This window comes from Carlito syrichta, unplaced genomic scaffold, assembly GCF_000164805.1.
Source record: "Carlito syrichta isolate Samal-C Ts95f unplaced genomic scaffold, Tarsius_syrichta-2.0.1 Scaffold305731, whole genome shotgun sequence".
NCBI lineage: Eukaryota > Metazoa > Chordata > Mammalia > Primates > Tarsiidae > Carlito > Carlito syrichta.
The window spans coordinates 295,307-316,137 of NW_007249827.1; the positions used below are offsets into that span (position 1 = coordinate 295,307).

The following is a 20,831-nucleotide window of genomic DNA, read 5'->3' on the forward strand; positions in this document are numbered from 1 at the left end:
CTCTCTCTTTCTCTCTCTCTCGTCATTCACCCCCTCTTGAGAGATGAGCTAGTTGCTTGTCCCAGCTGCATTACTGGCCCCAAATGGCCACCGTCAAATAGCAGTCTTGGATCTGAAATTTACATTTCCTTATAAATTCAATGCTCCTGTTGATGTGACCCAGACTCTCAATGTTCTGATTCTAAATTCTTAGGAGGCAGAGTCTGTTTGGCCCAGCCTAGGTCAATAACAGAGATCCCAGTCAGCTGGGAGCATTGGGAAGGAGCTGAGTTCCCATACTACCTTCTCAGCACTCTCTAAAAAGTGCTTATTGGCAAATTTTATAAAAGGCAAGGGTGAGAAGAGGGGAGAATCACTGATGGATGAAATGACTGGCATCTTAATGTTTGTTTTCAAAATTCGATTAACTTTCCAGGGTGAGGCTGCCGACAGCCCCAGTCTAGACTCTCAACACCTGCGACTTTCGTTTCTCGCCCACTTGAATCACCCACTGAATATGCATGCCTTTCACACTGCTTGTAGTGTCCCACGTACACACCATGCTTTTCCACGCCCCTATGGCTTTGACTTGACACATGGTTTCTCTGTCTTGTTCAGCTTGTGAACATTTCCTCCTCTCTCAACCCTGCTGAGTTTACCTTATCCACAGTTCTATGTCTCTCTCATTTCCAACCCCTCTAAAGTAAGTTACCCACATCTTCCTTTTTACTATAGTACTTTAATTTTCATACATACTCCTTCTATGACCGCATGTATCATATTGCATTGTTTCACAGATTCTTATAAAGAATGACATCCAATTCATCTTTATACCTCTTGGATCTATAAATACAGAGTAGGTGCCCAATGGTAGTGTTCTAGCATATTGAACAAACATGACTTTTGAGATTCACCTGAACCAACTTAATTTTTATTTTCCACTGTCCCTTTGAAAACATCCTTCTAGCTGGGCTCGGTGGCTCAGCCTGTAATCCCGAGCTTGGGAGGCTGAGGTGAGTGGATTGCCAGAGCCCTGTCTTGGCTCTGACAGCTTTTGGGATCCCTGTTTCAGCCCCGCCTAAGGTCTGGCTGCCTCTTTTGGTTCTTGAGTTCTCAGCACTTCCCCTGTCTTATAATTAAATCCACCTTGGCCTAAGTGATTTTCTTTTCTCCCCCAAACAACAGTGTTATATGCCTAATTGTGTTCTCCCTTTCTTAATGTTCTTGTCTTAATAAAACCAAATATTTTCTACATCAGGGACACACACATGTAGCAAGGATGTTTAACTCACTACAGCTCAAAATATCATATGAAAATGTATACTATCAAGGCCAACAGAACTTAAAAAAGAGAAAATATACAAACAAAAAATAAACATCGTGTAATAGTTTCTGTGGAGTAGTAATTTGGGAGCAGCTTGGCTGGGCCATCAGAACTGGGGTCTCTCACAGAGGTGTAGTCGAGATGTTGGCCAGAAACTGTGGTCACTTGACTGGGGCTGAAGGATCTGCTTCCAAGGCAACTCACTCGCAGTTGGCCTGTGGATGCTAGTTGGTGAGAAGCCTCGGTTTTCTACGTCTGGGCCTCTTCACAAGGCAAATCGAGCGTCCTTATGACATAGTGGCTAGCTTGCCCCAGAATAAGTAATCCAAGAGGGTAAGAGCCAGGTAGAAACTGTCCTTATTATGATCTTGCTTCGGAAGTTACATAGAATCACTTCTGAAACATTCTACTGATTAGAAACAAGTAACTAAGTGTAGTCCGCATTCAGGGGAAGGTACATTCAGTTTCACCATTTGAAGGGAAGTATATCAAATAATATATGGACATTTTTTACCACAACCTGTTAGGTTACAGAGAAAAACTGCAAAGTGTCCAATCCAGTTTCAAATATAGTTCAATATCATCCAGTTCCTTTAGATAGTGTAAGGTTCCTATGGATAAAAATGCTTCATATTTAATAATACATCTCATCTTCTCTGAAAATGACATTCATTTGTGTGGGGGCAGAGGGTAATTACACATCCTTGTGATGAGAGAGAGAGTACATTCTGGCTTCATTCTGGACCTAGAGTGTGTCCTGATTGTTGCCTTTAAGTTTCTAGCACGGTACTCCTTTTCTGTCTGATCCTTGAGGAACATGCTGTCCTGTGATGCTGAAATCTGCAGCTGGTGAACTCATGGCCCATCTTTGGCTTCAGGCAAATCTCCCAGGGAGTATTGGCCACCTCCCCTTGCAGACTCAGTTTCCCCTTAGTCTCTGGGCCATTACTTGGCTGTAGCAGGCCCACTGGCTGTTAGCTCAGTATCCCTGAAGGGAACAGGAAGGGTTTGGGATTATTGGTTGCCCTATCTCTGTCTGACTATGTTATTGTGGACTTTACCCAAACAGCCATAGAAAATGCAAGAAATGAGGTATGAGGGACTTGAGCAGTGGTCCCATAAGAAGAATAAAGGGTAAAGGCAGAGATCCCTTGTCCTGAGCACTGCTCTCAGGGTGGAGGTAACTCACTATTTCATGGTACTGACTTTTTGATGAGTCCAAGGTAGCTCTCTTATAAAATATTCTACATTCTTGATTTGGCTGATTATTTCCTCATGAGGTCTTATAACTCATTTGTCCAACCCTGACTTTTTTATTTTTAAAAACTAGACATTATGTGTAAATATTTTATTAGATTTTGGTTAAACATTCTTAGAATACTTAAGGTCACATTGCATCACGTGAGGCATAATTTCAGGTGGTCCCACTATTAGTAATGCTTAATTTGGTCACTTGGTTAAGATGTTGACTCCCCTCCAGTCTCATCATTGAAAAAGGACACGTTTCCCTTTGTATTAGTTTATAATCTACAATCTGTTCTCCAACAACTTTTCATCTTATGGTTTGAATACCTATTGTTACCTTTGCCTGAATCAGCCATTTCACTGGGGCCTGCATTCTTCTGTAAAGAAGAGCTTTCTTTTAAGAAAACTTCTAATGAATTTCTCAGTGAATAATTGGGTAGTGGTTTGCTTTCAATTTTGTTTAAAGCAATTGGAAAGCTCCTGATTTTTGTTTCCAAGGATTTGTTACCCAATTATTGGAGTCATTCACTTTCTCATTACCGTCCCCAGGATTTCCAGTTATTCCTTTGTTTGGTCCCCAGGAGGTTTTCAAATGCAGGCAGTGCAGGATTTGAAGTAATGGTTGGGGAGAAGTTCTCACCAATCTATGGCAAATGGAAGAACTAGTTGGAAACCAAGAATAAGCATGACATCTCAATTGCACTAGTTCTCAGGAAAGCAGTTTTAGAAAGCATATTTGTAGAAGTTGAGGGTCTAGAAATTAGTTTTCATAAAACTATCTGCATGAGACCCTTGGGAAGTTTTTGCATGAAGCTGCAGCTCTACGATACACTCTAAGCAAAGCCTTTCAGATTTGGCTGATAACAAGCTGAAGACAGAAATGAAGGAATTTAGAGAATGACTTTCAAAACAATAGCCTGGAGTTTAAGTCTATTGTCTTGTTCCTATTTTGAATTTCAGAAGCCAAATATTAATTCCTTTTTTCCATTCCTTTTGTAATATCTAAACAGTGCCACACTACCTATAACCAGGGTAGATGGAAGACAACTGTCTCTTTATCGTCCTCCAATGGTCAGGAATAAGTTTGATGATTACAAATTCAGCTTTTTTTTTAAAGTCAGGATCTTACTCTCTCACCCAGGCTGGAGTACAGTGACATCGTCACAACTCCTGCAGCCTCCTGGGTTCAGGCGACCCTTCCATCTCAGACTCTCAAGTAGTCAGGACTATAGGCACGCATTACCATGTGCCCAGCTAATTTTTAAAATTTTTTTTATAGAGTTGAGGTCTTACTATATTGCTCAGGCTGGTCTCAAACTCCTAAGCTCAAGCAATCCTCCCACCTCAGCTTCCCAAAGTGCTGGGATTACAGGAGAGAGCCACCATGCCTGACTAAATTTAACATATTTTTAAACAGGATTACTATATTATATAACATGTTTTATAACCATCCTTAATAGTATTTTGGATTATGACCCTTATAAAATTATGTTTAACATTTTATCTTTAAGCCATATGTTTACATGCAGTCATCCTAAAAGCAATGAGTAGTTTGGTCATTTTAAAAATCTCAAACACTTAAGCAATCTTTGTGATTTCTCCTGTTAAATTAGTAAATATTATAGTAGTAAATCTCCACACATTAAATTGAGCAGTTATTTTAGTCTAGTCCATTATTCATGATACTCTGGGATAGATTCAGTGGTTCCAAATCCTAGCTCCCACACTAACTATCTGTGCAGCTTTGGGCATGTTACTTATCCTTCCTGAGCCTCAATTTCCTCACCTGTAAAACAGAAAATAATAATAATAGTAGTTGTCTCTTTGGGCTGATAGGTGGATTAAATGACATCATGTATGTAAATACAAGAAACATGGTAAATATTAGTTGTTCTTGTTGGCTGTTGTTATTATTATTGACTAAGAGAGATGATATCCAAGTCACTAGCCTGCTGATGCTAAGAATTTCTTCAAACATATATCTGGCTTTCTTGATTAAAAAAAAAAGGCAACCGTTAGAATTAAGAGCTGAATTTCTCTGAGTCTTATATAGACAAACTAGAATTAACCTGACTCTTCTCCTTAAGCTGTAGATGTTGATCCAGGAAGGAATTTAAGTTTCTTGAAATTATACTACAGCTCCCCTATGCCACCTTTTTTCTTACAAATTTTGCATTTCTTCTCTCAAAAAATATTCAGAGTTGCCTTGGTTAGGATCCTGAGTTAAAAACCCCTAGTTTTATGCCAGCCTTGTGAGACAAATGTATAGCTAGTTTATACTTCTAATTTGGGGTAATCTGAATGCTATCCATGCATTAATCAAATTTGTATTTATTTCAAATGATTTAGCAACTCAAAAAACATGTATCTTTTCTCCTATAAAATTGTAAACAATTCACACACTGTTCCCAGTGTCGACAATCAGGTGTGAGTCTAAAGTATCTTTCAGTTAAAGTTGTTGGGGCTTAGATAATGGCTTCCCAAAAGTCAGAAGTTCCAACCTGAGGAGAAACACATTTCTTGTGTTCTCCCCACCACTCTGTGATGCCACTCCATGGTCATGCTATGAAGCTGGCATTTTCATTCAGTTGCACCTAACTAGATTTTTTAAGGAAAGAAGCAGTGGAGGACGGGGAGTTACCATCACAGTGTCCATACTAATTCCTAGAATCCTTTCAAGATTTAGGATCAGCAACAGTGCAATTTGGCTCTGAGAATGCTAATTGAAAGTCCTCCTCAGCAATTCAGTTCTTTTCCCTCTTCCTTTCTTTAGTCAGCAGGGTCCCATGGTGACCGGTTTTGAAAGAAATCATCCCCTTCAGCAGTTACCTAGCACCATGGCAACCGGGACGTCAGCAAAACAGGATAGACCCTGCACAAAACAGTTCCAACTAGGCTCCCTGCCTCTCTAATTCATCCCTGCCTGAGGCCTAGGGTTGGGGCTAAAGACATCTAGACTTGTGCACCCAAGAATTTCTGTTTCGTTCTGCCCATAAGCATAGATATATGGGCATATAGTAAACTATGTTATAAAATCTCTCCCCCACCCTTAAAAAAAAAAGCAACCAAAAATCATATTTAAAGGATGAGGATGGGTGATGGATGGAGACAGGGAGGTAGGTTATGGGATGGTCTTTTTTGGGTTTAATGAAGTATAAAAGTTATATTTGTGTTTATAAGGTAACAGTAAGTTGATAGTAGGAGAAGTTAGAGCCTTAAATATATGCTGTGGTTTAGATTTAGGCACAGGACCTCAGGGAAATATTTTAAAAATATTTTTGTATACCTGAGAGTGAAATAGACAAACAGTTTTACCAAGCACAGTAGAGAGTGCAATGCTGTCCGTGGTGCTGAACACTCGACTGTTCCAGATGTGCTAAGGGGACCCCAGAGGGAGGTTAAGGAACATCTTGTCATGTCAGGGTACTGATGACAAGAAAGAAAGAGGGGATAAGGAGAAAGCATCATTTCCCTCCCATACTGAGCAACTTTGAATTCTCAGGATAAAATCTTCAGATGAAAAACAAAAAAGAAAGTAGAGAAGACTGGTGGTTTGGGTGGTTGAATCTTCCCCTTTTCATATGGAGATTTTTGTTCTGAACCAATCGGGTCAGAGATTTCTACTGCTTTGCTCCTGAAAGGAAAAGTGGGGGAAGGGACAGAGAGAAGATGGCCACATTCTCCCTTTGAGCCACATGATCCGTTTCCCATGTGACACATTCCAGAGCCTTGGAAAGGAGAAGGGAGGGCACCAAGAGTGGGGCTGGGGGTGGGAAGATGGCTTAACAGTCTCCCCTGCACAGCGGCATCTTGTCTCCTTAACAGGAAGCAGGCTGTGAGCCAAGGAGAAGGCAGAGGACAGATATGAATGTGTTCCCAAGCTTTCCTGGTGGTCTGTGGCATTCTCCAAACTCTTATGCAAGGGCTATTCCTGACCAAGAAGACCTAAGGAAACCATCTCTGAAATCAAGTCCGGATGAAGGTATGTGATAGAGATCTCGTGGTATCGCGACTAAAATTTGGCACCGAAGACATAATACCTTCTTTTTTCCTAGGCAATTTGGAGATTTTGTCCTAGCTTAGATGTTTGTTAGAGGCTTTCGATTTGTTACAGGTGCAGAAAAGATGCCTAGGTAGCTCTGTAATATGAATAATTTACCAGAGTACATGCCTATTGAAAAATTGGATGGAAATTGTATTTAGTGATAATTAATGAAACAAAGCACTCATTGATGAAAAGGATTTTTTTTTCCTTGAATCCTGGAAAGAGGGAACAAAATTACTGAAACCGACTATGGTTCATCGTCACTGCAATAAAATTGTTTCATTCCTTTTAACTGCTTATTCAATGCCCAGGTTCCAGAGGTTATTGGCAGTGGCATAGGAAACCCCAGTAGGCAGGCGTGCTGTTCCTTTGTGCTATGTGATCGCCTTGCTTCTGATGCTTCTGGTACCACGAGTGCATGTGATTGCTCCCAGCTCTGGTTTAGGACAGTAGGCTGCCACAGAATTTCATATCTTACAGAATTGCTACCAACAAGGCCCTGGGGAAGTTCATCAAAGGAATCTACCAAAATAATCTGCCACGATTTTGACTATATCCAGCACAAAGAGAGTACTAGCACATTTAAATTTTATTTTGTCTTTATTTAACAAATAGTTATAAATTTCTTGCTGTGTACAAGGCACTGTTCTAAGCACATTTAATCCTTACCTCAACCCTCTGAGGGGGTATTATTACGCTCATTTTAGAGGTGAAGAAACTGAGGCACAGAGAAGTTAGGGAACTTTCCCAAGGTCACACAGATAGCCAATAGTGAAATCAGAATTTAGACTCAAGAAACTTGACCCCAAAGCCTATGTTCTTAACCACTGAGCTATACTACTTGTCTGCTTGTATTACAAATGATGTCAGCAATTGATTTGGTTACAGATTTTGTTCAGTTCATGCTACTAGAAGCTTGAATCAGTTTGCCTGGCTAAAACAGATCCCCAGAGAAATCTATATTTAATTCTGAATTATCCCAGTAGTCACATTCTGTACCCCCAAATAACCCAGTAAGTAATTGCCTGTTCTATTTCCCTTGTGGTGTATAGATATCTGTAGTAAAACACTATGTTACTATGGTGCTCAAATGATGTCTAGAGGAGGAAAATAAATCTAGAATTACATCATGGGCTTTTTTTTTTTTTTTTTTAAACTGAACCTAGAAACACTCTTCTATCCTTAGAACCTAGCCAAGACTATCCTAACCATATTGTTTTTAAAAGCCCTTACGTGGTTCTCAAAATGAAATAGATGAAAAACTTCTAAAATTATACATGTAACTGTAATATTAGACTGAATGAATTTGTTGTTTTAAAATAGTATATTTTAAGGGAATAGATCTTTCCTTGCAAATTATTTTGGGTTTCTAAGTAAAAAAGGAAATTTGTTAATAATTTTTTTAACTGCTAGAAATTTCCGAGATGTAGATTTTTCTCCCTCTGACTTGCATAGATTTCCTTCTGGCCCTTGATAATAAAAGATGACTGATCTGATTCTTATAAGCTATGGGAAGAGTAAGATTAGTCACTGGGTCTAAGATACAAAGAGGAAGACAGGAATCTCAAATGTGTAAAATTCGTCACTAAATGAGTTGTTTCCCTTCGGGGTTTCACTGCACAGTACTTTGAAGAGTTTGTCTGCTACGCTAGTGAACTTTAGTCTTCCAGCTTAAGCCTTTGGTCTCTGCCAAAATCTACATTTCCCTGGGACAAATAACACTTTTGTGCTATTGTAGTCACCTGAAGTGAGCTTTTTGAGAGAAGGGGGCAGTATCCTTCTATCTCTGGATTTTCAGCACTAGCACCAGGCCTGGTTTATGGTGAGCTCTCTATACTCTTGTGAATGAAGATTGGGAAGACTCAAGATTCTGACAGCATTCTTCTGGTGCCAGTTTGGGGGCCCGTGCCTATTTTGTTTTGCATGTATTTGTAGGGAGGACGGTGAGGAGCCAATTGTGTAGTAAGAACTTGGCAACAGTTAAAGTTATCCCTGAAGTTTATAAAGTTAGACTGGCCTTGGGGCAGTGGCACATTAAAGTGTAGGAATTATCCATAAATAATCTCCTGGGGATTGCCAGTCCCCTTGACATTTTTATTTACATTTAGAATGACATTTTCCTGATATTTTTACTCATATCTAGATGGAGGCACCCCTAACAATGTCTTGTCCTCTAATGTTTTGCGTGGCCCTGTCTCCTGATGTTGAAACAGTCCACCTTGGATTGAGAGTGAATGTTTTGAGAAAGTCAACTTCTACTCAAGGCAGTCCTCTCCTAATCCAGTCTTGCACCCAGTTCCTAGAACTCTGCACAGAAAGCCCACAGGATTGCAGGACTCCTCTCTAGGGAACCCTGGGGTCTTGTGTGTCAGCATAAGTTAGGGCCAGACTGGCTTTCCCAAACCATGGCAGTTAGAACCTGAGTATACAAAACATTGTCTTAGGGCATCTCGAAAGCTTGGTCAGGATTTAAATTCAAGTTAGCAGGCTAACAAGCCTTAAAATGTCACTCTCTTGATAACATACACAAACATAACCATCTAATTAAATCTAAGGAGAGGAAGTGGGGCTTATGGGTAAAGTGTGGGTCCTTGAATCCTATCATCTCATCCTCCTTACCTCCAGTATTACCTGCTGTGCGAGGTGCACAGAAGTAACAACCCTCCTAGAAGCACAGGCTAGCTGCGTGAGTGCTGCATGCCCACCGCACACATTCAGGGATTCTCTGATAAGCAGGGCTATCAGAGACATGGGTCTGGAAACCTGGCTGGGCTTCCTACGCATCCCTCTGGAATCTAAAAGGGGGCAACCTACTCAACCAGCTGAACCGGAGAAGATGGAACAGAGGTAGAGAAATTACAGAGGCTTCCCCTTGAGGAGAGGCCTTGCCAAGTACGCCATCAACTTGGAGGACAGGAGTGAAAGAGGAAATAAGAAGAGGGATTACGGTAAGCACGGGTGGTGGATATGAGAAAGTGATGTCTGGGTCCTGCTTTTCAGGCACAGCAACTTGCCTGCAAGTAAACCCTGCCAGCTGAGTCAGGCTCCACCAGAGCAATCATCAAGTCCCTTCTCAGGGTCTGGACATAGGCAGGGGAGGGAAGAACAAGAAGGACCAGAGTGCAGATGCAGTTTATTCTCTATGAGCCAAGGCAAAAAATGGAATGAAATGGGGCTGTCCTCTCCAAGAGGACAGCTTGAGAAGCAAAAGGGGAGTTGCCACCATGAATATGTTTCCCTGCTTATAGAGTCATCTTCCCGTGGCAGGAACTTTAAAGCAGTCATCTCCTGGAGCCTTCCATTCAGCACACTCTCCCAGGAACTGGATGTCTGTCATGCTTAATCCTCACAGCAACTCTCTATGAGACGCATTAAAGCCCCAAGTTTGACTGAGGAAACTAAAGCTCCAAGAGGTTAACCTGCTTGAGGTCACACGCAGCAAGTAGAGCCAGGTTTTGAATCCAGGTCTTTCTAATTCTGTGCTCTTTCTACTGTATCATAAGTGAAGTTCTTTTCTCTGCATTCTTTGAAAACATGTTTTGAATATTATAATAATACAAATACCATTCTAGAAAATTTGAAAATAAAAATCAGTCATGATCTTACCACCTAGAAACAATCACTGTTGACATTTTGGTGTATTTCTTGGTCTTTTTCAGTGCGTATAATAACAAAAGCAAACATTTGTTGTGCACTTACTTTGTTCTTAGCTTCTTGTGTACTATATTTTATTCTCATAACAAATCAGTAAGGTGGGTACTATTATTTATCTAATTTTACTAAAGACACTCAGTAAGCACAAAGATATAAAGTAATTTGCCAACAGCTACACAGATGATAAGTGATTTGAAACACAGGCTGGCTTTCTCAGCCTCACTATTACTGGCCAGATAATTCTTTTGTGTGTGTGTGTTAGAGTCTTACTCTGTTGCCCAGGCTAGAGTGCAGTAACATACTCATGGCCACTGCAGCCACCTGTTGGGCTCAGGTGATCCTTCCGCCTCAGCCTTCCAAGTAGCCAGAACTACAGGCTCACGCTACCACATCTGGCTTATTTTTTATTTATTGTAGAGACAAGGTCTCACCAAGTTGCCCAGACTGGTCTCAAACCCCTGAGCTTAGGCAATCCTTTCACCTTGGCCTCCCAAAGTCTGGGATTACAAGGCTTGAGCCACCGCGCCCAGCTCAGATAATTCTTTGTTGTGGTGTCCTGTTTATATTGTAGCATGTTGTTGGTGGCAGTGGTTTTACTGGGGTTTTTTTGTTTGTTTTTTGTTTGTTTGTTTGTTTGTTTTTGAAGTCAAGGCTCACTCCATTGCCAAGGCTGGAGCGCAGTGGTACAATTATGGCGTACTGTAGTCTCGATCTGCAGGGCTCAGGTGATTCTTCTGCCTCAGCCTCCCAAGTAGCTGGGACTAAATGCACAACACCATGTCTGGCTAGTTATTTTTATTTAGTCTCACAATGTTGCCTAGGCTGGCCTCAAACTCCTGGACTCAAGCAATCCTCCTACCTCGGCGTCCTGAAGTGCTGGAATTACAGGTGTGCGTCACTGCACCTGCCCGTTACAGAATGTTTAGCAGTATCCCTGGTTTCTGCCTACCTGATGTCAGTCACACTTTCCTTCCTTCCCCGGTCGTGGCAACCAAAACTGTCTCCAGACACGGCCAAGTGTCCACTGGGATGCAGAATTACCTTTAGTTGAGAACCACAAGTCTAGAGCCTATGCTCTCAGCCACTCTACTATATAGATTCTTTGTATTTAAAATGCAAATGAAGTTTTGTTTGTCTACATCTAAAGAGGAAAATAAATCTTAAAATTTAGGGGCAGGCTATGAAAACTTGCCGGAATGTCAGTGGCTTTATTGACCATAAGCAAGAAATTAGAAAAATGCTTATTAGTCGATTCACAACAGAGACCTGGTTATAAGCTCACCATTGCCCAACAGGGAGAATAACTGAGTTTCTCTCTCTGTCTTTTTTTTTTTTTTGAGTTGGAGTCTCACTCGGTCGCCCAGACTGGAGTGCAGTGGCCGCTCCCAGCCACCGCAGCCTCGACCTGCTGGGCTCCGGCGATCCTTCCGCCTCAGCCTTCCAAGTAGCTGGATAGGCGCGCGCTACCACGCCCGGCTAATTTTTTGATTTATTGTAGAGATGAGGTCTCGCCAATTTGCCTGGGCGGCTCTCCAACCCGTGGGCTCAGGCAATCCACTCACCTCAGCCTCCCAAGGCGTGGGATTACAGGCTGAGCCACCGAACCCGGCTCTCTTTTTTTTTTTTGAGTTTGTGTCTCACTCTGTCGCCCAGACTGGAGTGCAGTGGCTGCTCCCGGCCACCGCAGCCTCGACCTGCTGGGCTCCGGTAATCCTTCCGCCTCAGCCTTCCAAGTAGCCGGAATTAGCTCATTTTTTTATTTATTGTAGAGATAAGGTCTCACCAAGTAGCCCAGGTGGGTCTCGAACTCGCGGGCTCAGGCAGTCCACTCACCTCAGCCTCCCAAGGTACGGGATTACAGACTGAGCCACCGAGCCCGGCTGAGTTTCTCTTAATAGCTTTCCCAGATTTTCCATGCCAAGCACCTCAACCTTCAAGAATTTAGATTTCATGTGTACACCTGTGATATATCAGGACAGTGCTTATCCAACCAAGATACCAAAATGTATGTCCCAAACAGAACATGACTCTTGCAAATAATTGCTTACTAATAAAGAAAGTACCAAAGTTTGACAATGTTATTTTTGAAATTAATTGCAATAAATTTAAGGATACATACATAACAATTTATTTTCAACATAATCTCTTAGGTGAAGATTAATGGTTGGGCTACAGTTGCACAGATTTTTGGATACATCTGTGGGAGTGTATCACATAGGAACATGTATGCCTCTGAAGAAGAAAGGTTGAAAATTGCTGGTGTGGGTGATTTGGGTCAACTGTTGCTGATATGCAGAGAGGATTAAAATAAAAAGCACTGAGAAATGATAACAGAAACATTCATTTATAAAATGTCTAAAAAGAAATGGCACTAAAACATATATTCACATGTGACATATATCCAAACATGTTCGACCATATTTTCAATCACATCTGATTACATATAGTTACATAAAATGAAAATGCATGCTAATGCAATATCATATTTAACTTGTGCTTCATAAACTTGAAGATTGCTTTCTAGAAAATCCTAATTGGGGACAGTGGTGCAGATCAAAATGTATCCAGAGTGTTAATGTGACTGTGGTGTGAGACAGATGGCACATGCTCCTGAGAACCAAAGTTCTTAGTAATTTCCTGCTCAGTTGCTTCTTAAGGAATCCTTCACCTTCTTTTCAAATAGCTGTAAATCGCATCTACCATACAGCTCTTTGCTTTGAATGTAATGAATCTAGTAGTTACCGCCTCTCCTCTTTCATATTTAAGTTGTGCTGCTAGGCATGTTGATACTGAAATCAAAGCTTGGAAATGAATCCAAAACAACCTATTGCCTCTAATTCATGAGTACACAGATCATTGTTTGTTGTAGTGAACTGAGTGTGGTGAGATGCTCATTCTGTGGGCAAATTGTTTTCTTCAGAATTTGAAAGACCCCATACTGGGAAGAAAGGTATAAACTATTTTTAGAGGAGTTCCAGTAGATGTTTCTCCCCTGAGAGGTTCAGTAAACACAGGTGTCTAAGTCCTCTTTGACCAGACCGCATCTCACAAGGAATCTTCAGTGTGAGATTGTTGACACATTCAGGTTAATTATTGTGGAAGGCTGGGCTGGGCCCTAAGTAAAATTCATATTTTCTTTGGAGACCATGATACTGATCTTTGATATCAAAGGCTCCCAGTGCTGGCCGCAGCAGCCCTAAACAACTTCCCTCTCTCATCAAAATGTATTCTCAGGATGAACACACTGCTAGGTGAAAGTGGTGGGTTATAAATTAAATGAGTGTATGTCATTCATTCCAGGTAGCAATGTCTGTCACTTTTATTTCATAGAACTGAAATGATCTTAGAAATCATCTAGGCTGGGCTGGATACAGTGACTCACGCCTATAATTCCAGCACTTTGGGAGGCCAAGGCGAGAGGATTGCCTGAGCTCATGGGTTTGAGACCAGCCTGGGCAACTTAGTGAGACCTTGTCTCTACAATAAATTTTAAAAATTAGCTGGGCATGGTGGCATGTGCCTGTAGTTCCAGCTACTTAGAAGGCTGAGGTGGAAGGATTGCCTGAGCCCAGCAGGTTGACGCTGGGGTGGCCGTGAGTATGCCACTGCACTCCAGCCTGGGTGATAGAGTGAGACTCCAACTAAAAAAAAAAAAAGAAATCATCTAGGCCGACTCATGCATATTGTCGACATGGACATGGAGGTTTAGGTAGATTTATTTACGTAAGGTTCTTATGTTGATATAAAAATAAAACCGAGTCTTTTGACTTTTTGTTCAATGCTTATCAGGATTAAAACCCAGGTTTTTGGTGGTTTTTTTTTTCGTCTTCAGTCCAATGTGTAGGTGAAGCAGAAAGTACTACACTCTTTAGGCTCTTCAGATTTTCTAATATAATTACAGATGCTAGTGGGGTAGTGGAAGGGTATAGAATGACTGGTATGGATCTTAGTTCTCTCATTCAGTTATATAAGAAATGCTTCATTGGGCCAGGCATGGTGGCACGCCTGTATGCCCAGTGCTTTGGGAGGCTAAGGAGGGAAGATCACTTGAGACCTGGAGTTTGAGTACAGTCTCCAAATAAAAAACTAAAAATTACACCTGAGCCCAGTAGATCAATACTAGGGTGGCCATGAGCATGCCACTGCACTCCATCCTGGGTGATGGAGTGAGTCTCCAACTCACACACACACAAAATTAAAAATTAAAAAAAAAAAAATGCTACAGCAAATTAGTTCTATTGCTGCTGTAACAAATTAACACAAATTTAGTGGCTTAAGGATGACACTATTTATTATCTCATAGTTCTGCAGGTCAGAAGTCTGTGTGGGCTTGGCTGGTTTCTCTGTTTAGTCTTCACAGGACCAAAATCCAGATCTTAACAGGTCTGTGATTATTTTTAGAGGCTCTAGGTCTGATTCTTCTTCCAAGCTCAGAGTGTTAGCAGAAACCAGTGCCTTTGGGTTGTAAGACTAAGGTCCCATTTCCTTGATAGCTTCTTGAGGCCCCACCCTGATCCTTGTGTGTGGGCCCCTGAACGTCAGAACCAGCAGTAGTATGTCAATTTCTTCTCGTGCTTGGAGACTTTCTCAGACTTCTCTCTCTGCTGCATCTCTCTACTACCAGCTGAAAAAAGTTATCTACATTTAAGTGTGGCTGGGCACAGTAGCTCACACCTGTAATCTCAATGTGTTGGGAAGCAGGCAGGAGGATCGCTTGAGGCCAGGAGTTTGAGACCAGCTTAGGTAATATAGCATGACCTGGTCTCCGTGAAGAAGAAGAAAAAAAAGTCAGCTGTGGTGGACTGAGCCTGTATTCCTAGCTATTCAGGAGGCTCTGGTGGGAGAATTGCTTGAGCCCAGGAGTTTGAGGCTGCACTGAGCTATGATCATGCCCCTGTGCTCTAGCCTGGGCAACAGAGTGAGACTCTGTCTCAGAAAAAAGGATGGGGGGGGGCAGGGGAGGCTCGTGTGATTACATTGAATCTCCTTAATAATCCAGGATACTCTCTGCATTTGAAAGTCCCTAACCATAGTTATATATACAGAGTACCTTTTACTACATAACAAATTCACAGGTCCCAGGGATTAGGGCATGGATATCTCTGGGGAGAGCATCCTACCTACAATGCACATTATTCTCTTAAAATAACGGCAAGACTCTATCATACCAGGCTAATGGGAATGTCAGTGACAAGCATTACTGGGACTCCCTTCCTCTTCCTTGGCCCTGGGGTTCTTACACAGAACGAAATATATGGGGTGGCCACTTGGATACCCCCTCAACAAAGAAGTAACTGTGGTCTGGGCAGGTATGGGTCCTTGACAGCTGGTGAATTTGCTGCTTCAGGACCTCTTGGGGCAGTGGACTCTTCCCAGCTAGAGAGCTCTGGTTCCAGCAAGAGCTAGACCAGCCTCCCTAGCTGCACTGCTCCAGTACCTCCTGTCACTGACCTGGAGCACAGTGGGGAAATGAGACAGGGGTCCCAGGCCTCCTCCCTTTCTACAGCTTTATTGAGGTTTTATTTATATACCATAAAATTCACTCATTTTAACTCTGATTTTTGTTAATTGTTTAGAGTTGTAAAATTATCACCATAATCCAATTTCAGAACATTTTCACCATCTCAAAAAGATTCCTTGTGTCCATCCAGGCCTACCTTCTGTGTAACTCCCAAGGGCATAGTCATGTCCGTGGGAGGTCAGAAGTCCTTAGTTCTCCCTTTTCCCTGCCAGGAAAACCCCCTTAGAGAACCAAGGAAACAGATTTGTCTCAGGCTCAGTGATACAACTCTCCTAAATACAAGCAGCACTTAGGGCCTGGGTTTATTCTCAGAATGGGATGGGGGAAAAGTCCCAGCAAGGAGCACAGCACACATCAATATCTCAATGGCTGATCCTGCCTTTGTAGGATGGGGTGGAGTCTTCAAGTTATGCCTAGCAGGCAATCGCCGACTCCACCTGCAGCGATCTGAAGATGAGAAAATCAGACTTCCTCCCCTTCCCTGCTTCTCTCCTCCTCTGAGCAGAAACTAAGGTAGCTTACATGGCTTAAGGGAGGCATAGTGTGCAGTAGATGGAAGGATAGGGGAACCCACCTCTGGCGCAAGAATGAGTGGCTCCCAGAGGCACTTTGTCACCCTGGTTCCACTTCTCTCTCTCTCTTCCCTGCTCCCCATGTGATGTTTAGGTTCTTTTGGCTACAGAGAGCTCTGATTGCCTCAGAGAGGACAAAGTGCCACAAGGACAGTACTAAAGCCAGGCTTCAATAATCCTGAATCACTGAGTTAAAGGCAATGAATTTCACTGTAGCCTTAACCTCCTGGGCTCAGATGATCCTTCTGCCTCAGCCTCCTGAGTTGCTGGAACTATGGGTGTGGACCACCACACCTAGCTGATTTTTTAAAATTTTTGTAGCGATGACGTCTTACTATATTACCCAGGCTGGTCTCTAACTCCCAGGCTCAAACAATCCTCCCACCTCAGCCTCCCAAAGTGCTGCGATTACAGGCGTGAGCTACCAGCCCTAGCCTACACAATATTTTCAGTAGCCACCTACTTTTTTCTACCTACACTGCTGCCTCCCTGATCTAAACTACCATCATCATGTATTTAGATTTTTGTAATCACCTCTTAACCAGTCTCCTTGCTTCTACTCTCAGCCACCTACACAGCAACTAAAGTTATGTTTTTAAAACATAAATTGGCTGGGCATGGTGGCTCATGACTGTAATCTTAGCACTTTGGAAGGCTGAGGTGGGAGGATTGCTTGAGCCCGGGAGTTCAAGATCAGTCTGGGCGACATAGCAAGACCTCATCTCTACAAAATTGAAAAAATTAGCTGGGCATGGTGATGTATGCCTGTAGTCCCAGCTACTCTGGAGGTTGAGGTGGAAGGATTGCCTGAACCCAGGAGGTCAAGGCTGTGGTGAGCCAGAATCATGCCACTGCACTCTAGCCTGGGTGACAGGGTGAGACTGTGACTCAAAAAAATAAAAACCATAAAGTCATATTTATTTCACTCCTTAAAACCTGTAATGAATTTCATTTCAATAGAATAAAACCCATGCCCTATAATGCCCTGTGTGATCTGACCCCCGTCTACCTTTTGGTTGTAGCCGGTACCATTTTTTTTTCATATTTGTATTCTCCAGCCACATAACAAGCCCGTTCCTACACCAGGGTCTTTGCACTCATCATCCCTTTTGCCTAGAATGGTATGGCTGGCTCCCTGTCATGGGGTTTCAGCTCCCAAACCACCTCTTCAGAGTACCACCTCTGACCACTCCATCTAAAATAAGATGACCTCTCAGTCAGGATGCTGTCAGAGGCAAATAGCAAAACTCAAAGCGGCTTAAGCCACGAAGAGATTGATTGCTTATTTAATCAGCCTGGCAGTGAGTGTTCTAGCAGCGTCACAATGTTGGGACATTGTGTGGTAGCTCTGTGAGTCTCAGGACTTCCCCTGACCTCATAAGATACCTCCTAGTCCCCTGATGTCTCCATTTGACCATTACCAAAGGCAAGAAGCAGAGGAGCTAGCAGGTCCATGAAAATATTGCCCATGCATCTCTTTCCTTTTATCAAGTAAGCAACATTTTTCCAAGAACCTCCCAGCCCCCTGCCAGCAGACTTTCTCATCTCTGGCCAGAAGCAGATGATGTTGATGTGACCCTAGGCTGCTGCAAGGGATAGTGGGGACGTTTTTATCTTGCCTTTTTAGCCTCTAGAGTGAGAGGTAGACAAGGCGTGAGTTGGGAATGGCCTTTAGGTAACCAGCCAAACATCAGTCATTCCATTTCTCATCAGTTCTTGGCCCCTCACTCTGCTTTATTTTCCTCCATAGCACCAATCACTTCTGAATTATTTACATGTTTGTTTGGCTATTGTTTCCCCTGCTAGAAGTAAGCTCCACAAAAGCATGAACCTTGTCTGTCTAGTTAACACGTGTCCTCAGCAATTAGTACAACCCAGACTCACACTAAGTAATTTTTTAAAAGTGGATAAATGTATGATTGGAAGCTATCTTACAATGCCATCATAACAAAATGATCATTTCTTTTTTTGTGTGTGAGTTATAGTCTCAGTCCATCGCCCAGACTGGAGTGCAGTGGCTGCTCCTGGCCACCGCAGCCTCGACCTGCTGGGCTCCGGCGATCCTTCCACCTCAGCCTTCCAAGGAGCTGGAACTACAGGAACGCACTACTGCGCCTGGCTAGTTTTTGATTTATTGTAGAGATGAGGTCTCGCCAAGTTGCCCAGGCAGGTCTCGAACCCGCGGGCTCAGGCAATCCACTCACCTCAGCCTCCCAAAGCACGGGATTACAGGCTGAGCCACTGAGCCTGGCTCAAAATGATCATTTTTTAGGGTAATATATTTCTTTTTCTTTTCCATTTTATCTTACTTTACAGATTTTGTGTAAATAGCAGAGAGATAGGGAAGTTCAGTGTAACTAAGCCTGGAGCTGCATCCTGTCTACACGGAACCCTACTAGGTGACAGTTGGGGTGAGAGATTATTAGATGTGTTTTTTATACATCCTTGGGGGACATTCACCCCCAAAGAGGTTCCAACATGACCTAACCTTTTCTCCTGCAATGTGGTCTGCCAAGAATTTCAGGAGAAATTTGGCCTAAGGGCAACATAAACTCTCTCGTTGTATTCCTTTGAGTAGGGTGTTTATCCCAGTGGCTGTCTATCCCTGCACAAAGCTGCCAAGGAGGTGTTTATCTTCTTCCACTGTGTCTTTTGCCCCTCACCCACCCATCCCATAATGACACCCCATCTTAATTCTCTCAGATACTGACTGTTCTTATGGCTTTTGTTTTTGGCATCTCTTCTGTTTTCATTGTCACCAAGAGCGTAGACTTCAGAAATAGAATAGGTCTCAGAGAGCTCTACTCATTGATAAAATGTAAAAATGTTTGTTCTTTAAGAAGCACTTATACTTTAATAGGGATCTTGCCTGGCACAGTGGCTCACGCCTGTAATCCCAGCACTTTGGGAGGCTGAGGTGAGAGAATTGCTTGAGTCTAGGAGTCCAAGACCAGCCTGGGCAGCATAGCAAGATCTTGTCTCTACAAAATATCAAGAAATGAGCCAGGCATAGTGGTGCATGCCTATCGTTCCAGCTATTCGGGAAGCTGAGGCAGAAGCATCGCCTGAGCCCAGGAGGTTGAGACTGTGGTGTGCCATGATTACACTCCAGCCTGGGTGACAAAGCGAGATCCCAACTTAAAAGAAAAAAAGAACTAAGCATTTACCTTTTAACAGGAATCTTGAGTTTAAAAGGATGATTCTGGCTATTGCCAGGCCATTGCAGCCATTGCCTTGCTAAGCTATGGTGTGGCCATGTGCTCTTAGAGCTATGGCCAGGCCATGTTTCCTTTCCTTTTCTTTTTTTTTTTTTTTGAGTTGGAGTCTCACTCAGTTGCCCAGACTGGAGTGCAGTGGCCGCTCCCGGCCACTGCAGCCTCGACCTGCTGGGCTCCGGTGATCCTTCCGCCTCAGCCTTACAAGTTGCTGGAACTACAGGCAGGCGCTACCATGCCCAGCTAATGTTGATTTATTGTAGAGAAGCGGTCTCGCCAAGTTGCCCAGGCGGGTTGCGAACCCACGGGCTCAGGCAATTCACTCACCTCGGCCTCCCAAAGCGCGGGATTACAGGCTGAGCCACCGAGCCGGTCCAATCTTAATCTTTGACCTCCTCTCCCACCTTGGGGAGTGAAGCTCCTCTTTCTCTCTCTCTCGGACTTATTTTCTAAATAAACTATATTTTATAATCTAAAAAAATAAATAAAAGAATGATGCTGAACCAGAACAATCTCAATCTAGTCTCAGACTTTAAATGGGTAAGAAGCCCTGCTTACTAGTGTGGAGCGGGTGTGGAATGCAAGTGCCTAGTGGGCCACTTTGGTAGGCAGAACTGGCTCTGTGGATGAACTGAACGCTGGGATAAGGCGCCTGATGCCAATGCTCAGCAGACCCCAGAAAATGATGTTGACATAGAGAGCAGGACAGTGGCCATGGAAGTCCAAATCTGCTAAAGAGTATGTAATAACTCACCTGCTGAATTAACTAGCCCCAAAAATGGATGGCACTGGAGCATCAGACCAAAAAGATTAAAAATCTTAAAAAAAAATTTTTTTTTAATGAAAAAAAGAATGATGCTGAAATTGTGAGAGAGATTAGAAGGATAGAAGCCACCCTGGCTTCCTGAAATCATGCCAAGGACGAACATTCTGTTTATTTCTGATATTTTAGAATTCATGTGCAGGCCTAAGAGGCAAAGGACAGAAGAGTAATCGTTCCTTAAATCTGGACATTCCACTTTTTTCTCACCCAGGAATTTTCAATGGTTATTACAAACTGTTTGGTGAAGTTAGAAGAGTTTGTTTCTTCTCTGTTCAAAAAAATCATATTCCCCCGAAAGTATAACCAATATCCAAACAAAAAGAAAATGTACCCAGTCTGATCTCAGGAAACTGTTTGATTCCAGTTGGGAAACAGATCAAAAGGTGTAGAGGTGGAAATATTATGGAGGAATACTTTATGTTTTATTATATATAAGAGGAGGAAAGGGAAAAG

At 42.6% G+C, this 20,831-nt stretch overlaps 1 protein-coding gene across 3 annotated transcripts in view; it reads left to right on the forward strand.

Moving 5' to 3' along the window:
* The window catches only part of GPR19 (G protein-coupled receptor 19), a 38,592-nt gene that overhangs the window by 6,987 nt on the left and 10,774 nt on the right, over positions 1 to 20,831 (forward strand). The window contains exon 3 of one of the 3 annotated variants that reach the window (XM_008062516.2): positions 6,374 to 6,530. The gene's annotated coding sequence lies outside the window, so the exon portion shown is untranslated. Of the gene's footprint in view, positions 1 to 6,286; positions 6,531 to 20,831 lie in introns of those variants that run through there. The other 2 variants (XM_008062515.1, XR_002482208.1) reach the window with 2 other exon arrangements.